The sequence below is a fragment of the Geotrypetes seraphini genome, chromosome 2 (genome assembly GCF_902459505.1).
Source record: "Geotrypetes seraphini chromosome 2, aGeoSer1.1, whole genome shotgun sequence".
Lineage (NCBI taxonomy): Eukaryota > Metazoa > Chordata > Amphibia > Gymnophiona > Dermophiidae > Geotrypetes > Geotrypetes seraphini.
In genome coordinates this window covers 311,044,084-311,056,628 of record NC_047085.1, presented here as the reverse complement: position 1 = coordinate 311,056,628, position 12,545 = coordinate 311,044,084, and the positions used below count along the sequence as shown (strand labels likewise).

The following is a 12,545-nucleotide window of genomic DNA, read 5'->3' as shown; positions in this document are numbered from 1 at the left end:
CCTTTCTCCCCCCTCCCAAATTGGTCTGGCACCCATCTTTTTCCCTCCGCTCCCCCCATAGTCTGGCACCTCTGTCTTCTTCCCTGCCAGCGTCTTCTTCCCATTCCCTCTTCCCCATTTCCTTTCAGTGTCCTTCTCCCCCACCATCTTTCCCATGTCCTGTCAGGCAGCTTCCTTCTCCCCTCTCTGCCTTCCCCATGTCCTTTCAGCGGCCTTCTCCCCCCTCTGTCTTCCCCATGTCCTTTCAGTGGCATTCTCCACCCCTTTGTCTTCCCCAGTGCTTTCAGGGTCCTTCCCCCCCTTTCTCCCGTTTACCCCATGTCCTTTCAGCGTTCTTTTCCACCCCTTTGTCTTCCCCAGTGCTTTCAGCGGCCTTCTCCCCCCTTAAGCGTCTTTTCTTCTCCACTCCACCTTTCCTCCCTCCACCTTTGTGGCGCTTTTGCACCCGACCGACAACAGAACAGGCCCGGTCGGACAAATCTCCCTGTCCTGTAGCCGCGAATCTAAATTACCTCTTACAGCAGCTTCACTACTCCAGCTGCTGTAAGAAGGTAATTTAGATTCGCGGCTACAGGGCAGGGAGATTTGTCGGCCGGGCCTGTTGTCGGTCGATCAGGGGATCTGACCGGCTGTGCACATTCTCCGGGGCGGACCGCCCCCTCCCCCTTCTTTCGTACGCCATTGCCTTCTTCCTACCTGCCCTGCCGCACACAGCCGACCGGAAGTCTTCCTGATGTCAGCGCTGACGTCGGAGGAAGGGAGGGCTTTGCTTAAGCCCTCCCTCCGACGTCAGCGCTGACATCGGGAAGATTTCCGTTCGGATGTGTGCTGCGACAGGGCAGGTAAGGAGAAGGAGACTACCCTTGTGGCTCGACCAACCCCGCTGCGATCCAACCCCGCAGGATCCCCGCGACCCTCGGAGGCGTCCCCACGGGATCCCCGCGACCCTAGGGGGCGTCCCCACGGGATCCCCGTGACCCAAAGGGGGAACCCGCGGGATCCCCGCGGGTCCCGCGGGATTCCCGTCATCCCCGTTCCCGTGCAGCTCTCTATTCTGCATGCGAGCCTGAAGGAGTGTTTCGGTTTTGCTCTCCCTTTTTCTTACTTTCTTTGGTATCTTTTTCGTCCCTTTTCGGGGTTTTCTTTGTACTTGGAGTTTTTCTTCAGCTCTGCCTGCATAGAGAACATGCAGATTCTGGTCTACAGCTGACAGGCTGATCCATGGTGGTACCTGATAGCCTGCATTGAATACACCGAGGCATATTCTTTGTAGCTTGTGGCCATCTTCGCTTTTTTTCTCACCTGTTTAGCAGGGGTTCAAGTGCAGGCTGTTGGGTTTCTTTTGGAGGCTCAGCGGTGTCTCACAGGGCGCCAACTGCGTTTTCACCTCCACCCTTTCTCTTAGCACGTCCGTGAGTCTGCAGGCATGGAGGTACAGTCAGGCACCATGTCTGACTGACAGCAGCGAAGATCAGCGTCAAAGTGGATTTGCCAGCATGAGGCAGTGATTCTCAGATTCCAGCTACTGTAAGAGAGCTGAGGCAGGTTGCATCACATTTCTAGCACAGGTCACAGTGAGTAAGGTTGTCCACAGCCTGTGAAGTGGATGGGGGGAGGGTGTCTGAATTTCACAGTTTTTGAGGTTTCTGCATGTCCCCCTGTGTTCTCCCACTTGAAAAATCTTAAAATCGCCATTTTTGTACTTTGCTAAAGATGAAATATATCGTGAGTTTGGCGTGAATTTCTTAACAGTGGCCATCTTGGATTTTTAGCAGTCTTTTTTTTCAAAAGCTCCCTGCACTTCCAAAACTGCAATTTTTGCCTCAAATCTTGGTCGGATGGCATTCTTGGGCTCTTCTGCTTCAAATCCTTGCCAAGATTGCGCAAATTTAGCACCTCCACAGCAATCTTGTGCCGTGTGCTGCATGGCATGCCCAGGAGAGGCGGCAGCATCATGCTTAACCCCTCCCCTGTCTAAACAGGAAGTCATCTAAGGGTGACTCCACTCCCCAGGGTCCGGAGGCCTTTGCAGAATTTGAAATTTTTGTGGAATACTTTTCAGGATAGCTGTGCTTCTCCTGCACAGTCCCACTGTGCCTCAGTCTTGTGTCTCAGCAGTTTTGCCTCGTTAGGCACATCCTCTTCTCAGTCATCCGCTGTTCCTGAGTTAGCTGACTCTGAAATGGGCTTATGATGATGGTCAGCTTGTGGACCCCTTATTTTCCAGGGCTACTCTTCCTGTGGCGGGGGACTCGGGACAGTGTGCCAGATCTTCGAATCCTTCTCTGGCTTTAGAACGTGGAGACGATCTCATAGTTCTGCATTTATTTAAGTCTTCTGCTTTGCGTGATCTCATTTCAGAGACTTTGCAGAAGTTGAATTTAGTCACTCAGCCGGCTCCTTCTAGATTGTGGAGTATGAGCTCAATCTTCCACTTTTCCCTGGCATCCTGATATAAGCATTCTGATCTTAGAGCAATGGGATTCTCCAGAAGGTGCTCTGATGGTGGCGAGGGCTATTTCCTGTTTGTACCCTATGCAGCAGGAGTGCCAGCATCCTCTTGGTCAGCCTAAAGTGGACTCTCTGGTTGCTCAGGTGACTCCCTTCCTAGTGAGGGTGGTGTGGTGATCAAGGACATGCAGGATCACTGTGTGGATGTGGTTCTCAGGAGAGTCTTTGAGGCAACAGCTTTGGAATTCACTGCCTCAGTGGCGTCCTTTGTCATGCATGCTTGCTTCTCCAGGCCGTGTACTCTGGAGAGTGAGGCTGTAGAGCCTCCTCCTCAGCTTCTTTTGGCTAGAGTAGATTATGTTGCTGACGCCCTGTATGTGGGTCCTGGGTAAGATGTCGGCATATTCAATTCCTACTTGCAGAATGCTCTGGATTAGACAGTGTGCCCGTGATTCCACCTCTAAGGCTATTCTTCCCTTTAAAGGACAATAGTTATTTGGCAAGGGCTTAGACAATCTCATGAATTCTGTAGTGAACCGTCGCCCTAAGACTCTGCCTGACAGCAGGCCCAGAACCTCTAGAGGTTCGGGATGCTCTAATTTTCATGGTTCCAGGCGTTCATGCCCGTATTCAAGCTCCAAGTCTTGGAGGAGTCGCCTAATGGTTAGTGCAGTGGGTTGAGAACTTAGGAACCCAGGTTCGATTCCTACTTCAGCTCCTTGTGACTGTGGGCAAATCACTTAACCCTCCATTGCCCCAGGTACAGAATAAGTGCTTGTATATATGTAAACTGCTTTGATTGTAATCACAATAAGGTGATAAAACAGATCCCATTCCATTTTCCTTTACCAGTAATTGGAAAAAGGAGCATGGAAATATGAGTGGTCCCTGCTAGTTTATACAGTAATATGCAGAGGCTCTGGGTAAAGAAGTGTAGCTGAAATTAAAGAGGTAAATTGTCTTTCATCAGCAGATATGAACAGATAACTGACCTTAAAGAAACAGGTTGATCAAAATAGTCTCCTTTTCCGATCTCCTCGAGTTCCGGAATGTTGGTTGTGTCCTCCATTGTGAAAACTGACGTGAAGAAATCATTTAACCTGTCCGCTATCTCCTTTTCCTCTTTTACCACTCCCTTTCTGTCTCCATCATCCAAGGGTCCTACTTCCTCCCTAGCTGGTTGCTTCCCCTTGACATACCTGAAGAATGATTTGAAGTTTGTTGCTTCCCCTGCCAGTCTTTCTTCATATTCTCTTTTTGCTTTCCTAACCACTCGGTGACACTCATTTTGGTGTCTTTTATGCTCCTTTTGGTTGACTTCTGTCTGGTCCTTTTTCCATTGTTTGAATGATGCCTTCTTATCACTTATTGCCTTTTTCACTGCATTTGTTATCCACACTGGGTTTTTTGTTCTATTTTTCTTGCACCCTTTCCTGAACTTGGGGACGCACTTTTTTAATAATTCCTAGAATCTTGATTACTTTTTTGGCCGCTGCCACACATTGGGCGTAAGGTTTCAGTGTGTTGTCTACAATGACACTCAGATCTTTTTCTTGGACGCTGATTCCCAAAGTGGACCCTAGAGTAGAGAAAAGGTAAAGCAATCAGGGAAACACCATCATTTTTACAACTTTCATTCTTATAATGAGTCAAAATGTTGTGTGATCATGGCACCGAGGTACCCGCCTCTTCAAACCCAGCATGCACTCAAAAAGAGTGAGAAAAAGCCTGAGACTAATGTAGCAGTATAGAACTAAAAGGTACAAATTAAAACTGCTTTTGATACTTTCAGTGGCAAAAAACTCCCTCAGAACAGCTCAGGTTTAGAAAAGGGCAAAGTCACCCGGAGGCACACTCAAGGACTTAGCTGACAAAAGGCAACTTGAGCTCCAACACTGTCACATCTTCTCCAATCTTCCCTACAAGCGACCTTGTTTCACTAATGTTTGGCTCATCAGGGGAACAAACAATACAGCCTTGAAAAGTGTAGCCACGCTGAGACCAGCCCCAGAACAAAGGAAACAGACAAGAGCACTTAAAGCCCTCTCTCCAACACAGACCTCACTTCTGAACTGAATCAAACAATCAGCGCTCAGCTCAGCTCAGCTCAGCTCAGACACAGCTGATTGAAGAAAATCGTGCCTCTCCTGGATTGGAAGAAAATCTTCAATCAGCTGTGTTTGGGAAGAGCTGAGCTGAGTGCTGATTGATTGATTCAGATCAGAAGTGAGGTCTGTGTTGGAGGGAGGGCTTTAAGTGCTCTTGTCTGTTTCCTTTGTTCTGGGGCTGGTCTCAGCGTGGCTGCACTTTTCAAGGCAGGAAAGTCCGTTGGTCACAAATTTGAATTCTGGTGGGAAAATAAGTTGATCTGTTTTCCCCATAGAATGAAAAATTATCTGGTGAGTTTAAAGATGTTATCCCTGTGAAGATGGTTTTATTTTACTTACAGCTACGTTTCAATCAAAATTTTTAATCGTGATTGTGTGATTAAAGGACCAATATCTCCCTCTTTCTTTAGCACTCTCCAGACCAGTAGAGGTTAATCTTTACAAATGGGTATATATCCAATCATGACCAGCAGGTGGAGACTGAAAACAAAACTGTGGGACAGTATATAATATACTCCCTTCTCTATTTACCTCAGTCTTCTTTTAGTCTCCAGCAGGTGTTGAGTGATCTGTACCCATCTCCCTTGGTAGGGCTGTTGGAATTTGTTTAGGGGGTTTATAGTCCCTGTTTTTGGCCGGACAGAGCTTGGGCGGGCCCTGTTTGGGGGTTCGTCCGACCTCGGGGGTGTCAAACCCGGCGGGTCTCGAGCGGGGTTCCTCCCCCCACTTCCTCCACCTCCCCACATTTTTTTAGAGGAGCCTCAGCAGTAAGCTTTGCCCCCTAAATCAAGCAAGGCATATTGCTTCGAGAGCCTGTGGAGTCTGTTCTGTAAAAAAAAAAAAAATCCTGAGGTAGTGCCGGTCTGAAGGGTTGCTTCCCTGTCAGTTTACTGTTGTTTACAGTATTTTTTCATCTAACTGGCATTTTGTTTCTAGCTAGGTCGTGTATGGAGCAATTGTGCCCTTCTCCGGGGGAGTGGGACACAATTAGGTCCAGCCGCAAGGCACTCGCGGCCGGACTGAACACGGTAGTTTGACCCGGTGATGTGGTGGAGCTCCGTCGGCAGCAGCTGCAGGCGCCCAGAGCTCCCCGCCGATGGTGCCTCGCGAGTCGGCTGGGAGCAGTGGGGAAGCCCGGTCTTCCTCAACCGCCCACGGAGGGATTCCCCAAAGGATTCCTTCTCAGCTGATTTTTTGACAGCTGATGCCGACTTGCCTGTTTTAGCGGCTGGGACTGTTCAGGCTTCTCAGCCGCTACAGGCTATGGAGGGAGCATTTTTGGCGGGAAAGTCGCCATTTTCACAGTCTGGCCCCTCCATTTTGTCTTCCACCTCAGGTGACCTTCCCCCTGTATTGGAAAAACAGGGGCAGGTTTCTGCTGGGTCCCCTGCTGTGGCAGGGAGTCCCTTGGGACCCTCAGGGGGTTTTTCCCCTGATTTCTTTTTTTCTTTGTGCAGAGCCTATTTTCAGGCGGCTGGGGGTCCCGGATGCGCCCAGGGGGTTTCGGGGAGTGGGGTTTCCTCCGCGCTCCCTGCGGCTTTGCCTCTCTCGTCTGTTGTGGCGTCCCCTCCTCCTCCTCCCTTGTCCAAGCGTCCGCGGGTGTCTTGGGACGAGGATTTATGGTCTGAGGAGCGTGTCGGTTTGGATGAGGACCTGGACCCTTTTGAGGATTTCCAGGACCCTCTCGAGGGGACGGCTGCTGGCGGCGGGTTGTCGGGTTTCCCATCCTCCGGCGAAGAGGCGTTCGTGGTGCGCCTTTTTCAGAGAGATGAGCTACCGGACCTGATTCAACAGGTTTCTTCGGTGTTGCGTTTTGAGGATGCACCGCCGGAGACTCCGCGTGTGGGGGACCCTCTTTTTCGGGGGATCCGTACCGTTTCCCACTCTTTTCCCATGCATCAGGATATTCGGGATATTGTACTGGAACAGTGGAAAACGCCGGAGGCGCCATTTCGTTTGTCGCGCGTCATAGCTCGTTTGTATCCCATCCCAGAAGGGGATCGGGCTACTTTAACATCGCCAGTCGTAAACGCGGTGGTCTCGGCGATTTCTAAGCGGCATACCGTGCCTGTTGAGGGCGGTTCTGCCTTGCGGGACTCTGAGGAGCGCAAGTTGGAGAACATTCTTAAGCAAAATTTTCAGGTCTCTGCCTTTGGGGTCCAGGCGGCTATTTGTGGGGGGCTGGTGGCTCGCGCCGTGTTTCGGTGGGCTGAGCGTGTCCTGGATCGGGAGTCTGATGACTGGTCTTTGGTGGATCAGGAGGTGGCGAAGATTGAGATGGCTGCCTCGTTCCTCTCAGATGATCTTTATGACTTGGTGCGTATCTCGGCTAAGTCTATGGCCTTTGGCGTGGCCGCGTGGCGTATTTTGTGGCTGCGCGCTTGGTCGACGGATGCTGCGTCCAAAGCTAAGCTTACTAAATTTCCCTTCCGGGGGTCTTTTTTGTTTGGGGAGGAATTAGATAAGTTGCTTCAGACTCTGACGGACTCAAAGGTGCCCCGTCTGCCTGAGGACCGTGCCCGCCCTGCGTCTCGGGGTGGCACTGCCCGGGGGCGTTTGCTGGAGTTTCGCAAGTATTGCCCTGGGCGTGGGGTTGCTTCTTTCCCGGCTCCAGGGTTTTCCCGGGGTCAGTTTTTCCAGCGCATGCAGCCCTTTCGGGGGGCCCGTCGGGGGGCAGGGAATCCCTCCGCCGGTTCCCCCGCTTCCCGTCCTGCACAATGACTCCTTGCCGGCGCCCCCTTTGGTTCTGGTGGGGGCCCGGCTGCGCGACTTTTTCCCCAAATGGGCCGAGATCACGTCCGATCAGTGGGTCCTGGAGGTGGTGCGGGACGGTTATGCCCTGGAGTTCGCCCGCTCTCTGCCGGACCTTTTCCTAGCCTCTCCATGTCAGACTCCTTGGAAGACGCAGGCTTTTCGCCAGACCCTTCAGTGCTTGCTAGATCTCAAGGCAGTTGTTCCAGTGCCCCCTCCGGAGTGGGGCACCGGCAGGTACTCCATTTACTTTGTGGTGCCCAAGAAGGAGGAGACCTTTCGGCCCATCCTGGATTTGAAGGGGGTCAACAGCACTCTCAAGATTCCCTCTTTTCGCATGGAAACTCTGCGGTCGGTCATTCTGGCGGTTCAGCCGGGGGAGTTTCTCACTTCTCTCGATCTGACGGAGGCCTACTTGCATGTTCCCATTCGGGCCTCTCATCAGCGCTTCCTTCGCTTTGCGATCTTGGGTCGGCACTATCACTTCTGTGCGCTTTCCTTTGGTCTGGCCACGGCTCCCCGGACGTTCACCAAGGTGATGGTGGTCGTCGCGGTGGCCTTGCGCTCGGAGGGCATTCTGGTGCACCCCTACCTGGACGACTGGTTGATTCGGGCAAAGTCGTTGCTGGAGAGCTCCCGGGTTACGGCTCTGGTGGTGGAGTTTCTCCGGTCGCTGGGCTGGGTGGTCAACCTTTCCAAGAGTCGGTTGGTCCCGGCTCAGCGTCTGGAGTACCTTGGGGTTCTGTTCGACACCTCCTTGGGGAAGGTCTTCCTTCCAGGGGCCCGGGTGAGCAAATTGCAATCTCAGATTCGCCTGCTTTTGGCGTCCCGGTGTCCTCGAGCGTGAGATTTCCTCTGAGTCTTGGGGTCGATGGCGGCGTCCCTGGACGTGGTGAGGTGGGCGCGGGCCCACATGCGTCCTCTTCAGTATGCTCTGCTCAGGAGGTGGTCACCCCAGATTCACGGTTTGGAGGTTCCTGTCCCCCTGCGAGGCGTGGCGCGCTGCATTCTGCGTTGGTGGCTCCGGACCCCTCACCTGGTTCAGGGGGTGGGTCTGGATCTCCCGCAGTGGACAGTGCTCCTTACGGATGTGAGTCTCCTTGGTTGGGGGGCTCAGTGTTTGGGTCACTCAGCTCAGGGCACCTGGTCCACGGAGGAGACCTCCTGGTCGATCAACGTATTGGAGACCAGAGCGGTCCGTCTGGCACTGTTAGCTTTCCGCTCCCTTTGGTTGGGCAAGTCAGTCAGAGTCCTGTCGGACAATGCCGCGGCGGTGGCTTATGTCAATCGTCAGGGGGGCACCAAGAGCACTCAGGTGGCGCAGGAGGCGGCTCGGCTCATGCTTTGGGCGGAGTCCCATCTTCTGGACCTCTCGGCCTCTCACATAGCCGGGGTAGAAAATGTTCAGGCGGACTTCCTCAGTCGTCACTTCTCGGCTCTGGGGCGTTTCAGTTGATAGTGCAGGCTTGGGGGCAGCCCCTGATGGACCTGATGGCCACGAGTGGCAACGCCAAAGTGCCCCGCTTCTTCAGTCGTTGCAGGGACAGTCTGGCCGAGGGTCTGGATGCTCTGGTCCAACCGTGGCCAACGGAGGGGCTGTTGTATGTGTTCCCTCCTTGGCCATTAGTGGGCAGAGTACTTCTTCGCATTGTTCACCATCCGGTTCTGGTGGCTCCGGATTGGCCTCGACGTCCGTGGTATGCGGATCTGGTGAGGCATCTGGTGGCGGATCCTCTTCCTCTGCCTCTCTTGGACGATCTTCTGACGCAGGGTCCCATTCCCATGTTCGACCCGTCTCTCTTCTGTCTTACGGCTTGGCTCTTGAAAGGGGTCGCCTTAGTAAGAAGGGATATTCAGATAAGGGGATCTCTATGCTCTTGGGGTCCCGGAGGCTTTCTACCTCTCGGACTTATGTGCGGGTTTGGCGTCTCTTTGAGGGGTGGTGCCGGGCGCGGGGAGTGGTCTCTTTTCGCACTTCCCTGCCTACCATTCTAGAGTTCTTGCAGGATGGCCTGGATAGAGGCCTGGCTTGGTCTTCTCTCCGGGTTCAACTTGCGGCCCTGTTGGCTTTTCGAGGGTTGGTGACAGGTCAGCGTTTGTCGGCCATTCCTGATGTGATTCGCTTTTTGCGGGCGGCCAAGTTGCTCAGGCCTCCCCTACGGCTCTCTGTTCCCTCTTGGGATCTCAATCTGGTTCTCTCTGTTTTGGTGCGCCCGCCTTTTCGAGCCGTTGGATGGCTGTTCTTTGAAGGACCTTACTCTGAAGGCGGTCTTTTTGGTGGCCATTACTTCCGCTAGGCGTGTTTCTGAGCTACAGGCTTTCTCTTGTAGGGCTCCCTTCTTGGAGTTTTCTAGGGAGCGGGTTGTCTTGCGGCCTGTTCCTTCCTTTCTGCCGAAAGTAGTTTCTCCTTTTCATGTCAATCAATCGGTGGTCCTCCCAGTCTTGGGTAGTCGGGAGGGCTCTTCTGAGCAATGGCAGCTGCGCAAGTTGGATGTCGGTCGGGTCCTTCGCTCTTATGTGCAGCGGACCCAGGAAGTCCGGAAATCCGATCATCTCTTTGTCCTTCTGGCGGGTCCTCGTCGGGGGGCTGGCGCTTCTAAGGCTACTATTGCGCGCTGGATCAAGGAGACGATTGCTTCCGCTTATCTTCTGAGACAGAAGCCTGTTCCGGAGTTTCTCATGGCTCATTCCACTCAGGGTCAGGCAGCTTCTTAGGCTGAGTCGTCGCTCGTGCCTCCAGTGGATATTTGTAAGGCTGCGGTTTGGTCCTCCTTGCATTCCTTTGTTAGACATTATCGGGTAGATGTTCAGGCGCGTCGGGGCGCGGTGTTCGGTGAGCGTGTTCTGGTATCGGCCCTGCGGGGGTCCCGCCCATGAGAGGGACTGCTTTGGTACGTCCCATTTGTAAAGATTAACCTCTACTGGTCTGGAGAGTGCTAAAGAAGGAGAAATTAGGTTCTTACCTGCTAATTTACTTTCTTTTAGCTTCTCCAGACCAGTAGAGGTCCCCACCCTGTCTGTTGTTGTTATTGTTGTGTTGTTGAGGCTGTTTCGAGGGCAGTTTTTGTTTTTTGCTGCGGGTTCTAGTATTTTTCTAGGGCCGGGGAGAATTAAAGAACAGCGGCTGTGGCTCGGCTGGCTTAGCTGGCGAGCTGTGGGGATATTTTCCTTCGGGTATTTCTCCTCTGCATTTTCCAACAGCATTTGGGTATGTTAGTTATTACTCCTGTTCGAAGTATTGTTTTCTTTCTGTTTTCCAGTTCTTGGTTCTGCTTGGCTATTCGGCAGACTGAGGTAAATAGAGAAGGGAGTATATTATATACTGTCCCACAGTTTTGTTTTCAGTCTCCACCTGCTGGTCATGATTGGATATATACCCATTTGTAAAGATTAACCTCTACTGGTCTGGAGAAGCTAAAAGAAAGTAAATTAGCAGGTAAGAACCTAATTTCTCCTTCCCAACTCTAGGACCAACATCTCTTCCTTTCTTCCCTTCCTTCCTCCCTCCCATTGTCCAGCATCTTTTCTTCCCTCCTCTCCTTCCCCAGGTTTGTACTCTCTCAATCTCCTTTCCACCCACCCTTTGGGAGTCTAATCCATTTTTTTCCTCTCTCTCCTCCTCCACCCCAAGATCCATTACATCTCGCTACCTTCCTTTAGCCCCAGGTCCATCCTTCTTCCTTTAGAAAGCATCTCAGCACCCCCTCTTTCCCCATGCAGCATCTCTTTCCTTCTCCTCTACTCAAGTACCTAATTTCATTTTAGTTTGATACTTTGTAAACCACTTAGGTCAGTAAAATGCATGAGTGGTATGTCAAATCTTAAATAAACATAAACATACTCTCCGGTCCATTATCTCTCCAAACTTATCTCCCTCCTCCCCCTTCACTTGATTCCCTCTTGCTTTTGGTTTGGCATATCCCCCTTTCCTCCGTGCACTAACTGAAATATCTCTCTTCCAGCCAATGTTTCGACAGCTCTTTCAATTTCATCTCTCTTTCCACTCCCCCAGATGCACATTTAATTACTGGTAGGTCTTCTGTTGGTCCCCTGCAGCAAAACTTATACATGGCCTGCTCTGGGGCTTTCCCTCTGACCTGTCTCACCCCTGTGAAAAGAGGAAATCACTCAAAAGGGGCAGGATGGGTCAGATGAAAATCCTCTGACTCTAGGATTGGAACAGCAGCCTTATGGTTAGTGCAGTGGCCTGAGAACCAGGGGAATTGGGTTTGATTTCCACTGCAGCTCCTTGTGACTCTGGGCAAGTCACTTAACCCTCCATTGCCCCAGATACAAAATAAGTACCTGTATATAATATGTAAACTGATTTGCTTGTAACCAAGTCCTTTTTCCTTTCCCTGGAACAGGCCACGGGCAGGGTTTGAATATCACTGCTGGGCCAAGAGAAGATCTGATTTAAAGTATGCCCAGGAGTTAGGGGGAGTTGAAAGAGCTATCAAACGAGGTGGGGCAGGAGAGGGAAGGGAATGAAATACTGTGTGGATTGTTCAGCACAGTTAGTTTTATTATTTATTTATTCATTCAGTTTTCTATATCATTCTCCCAGGGGAGCTCGGAACAGTTTACATGAGCTTTATTAAGATACTAAAGCATTTTTTCTGTCTGTACCTGTGGGCTCACAATCTATCTAATATACCTGGGGCAATGGGGGATCTAGTGACCTGCCCAGGGTCACAAGGAACAGTGTGGTTTGAACCCACGATCTCAGGGTGCTGAGGCTATAGCTCTAACCTCTGTGAGAAACCAGCACCAATAATGGAGAGGGTTGCTCTGCTCAAGTAGCAACAAGTCAGTGGAACAGAGCAGATTAAGCCTGGTCTTCAAATCACACTTTAATAACAACCAATGGTAAAGCAAGACGTTTCTCTGTATGTGCTTTACCATTGGTTGCTATTAAAGTGTGATTTGAAGACCAGGTTTACTTTGCTCTAACCTTTGTGCCACACTCTCCGACATAGTATGATAGAAGACTGCATGGCAAACATTATCTGACTAATCATGACTAATAACACATTAACTGCGATTAACTTGCATTTCTAATTTTAAAAAGTAATTTCTTTTTAATAGCATATGCTTACATTGATGACAGCTTTAAATTGGCACAGATATGCTCTTTTTATTATTTTGCCCACTTGAGCAGGTGCACATGCTTTGATAAAGCAGACAAATTCTTTGGTGCTTAAGAATAAGGTGATATGTCTGCTTCGATGGCAT

At 51.2% G+C, this 12,545-nt stretch overlaps 1 protein-coding gene across 4 annotated transcripts in view; it reads left to right on the top strand.

Moving 5' to 3' along the window:
- Positions 1–12,545, top strand: part of TOPBP1 (DNA topoisomerase II binding protein 1) — a 302,005-nt gene that overhangs the window by 104,436 nt on the left and 185,024 nt on the right. The gene's annotated exons all lie outside the window — the stretch shown is intronic.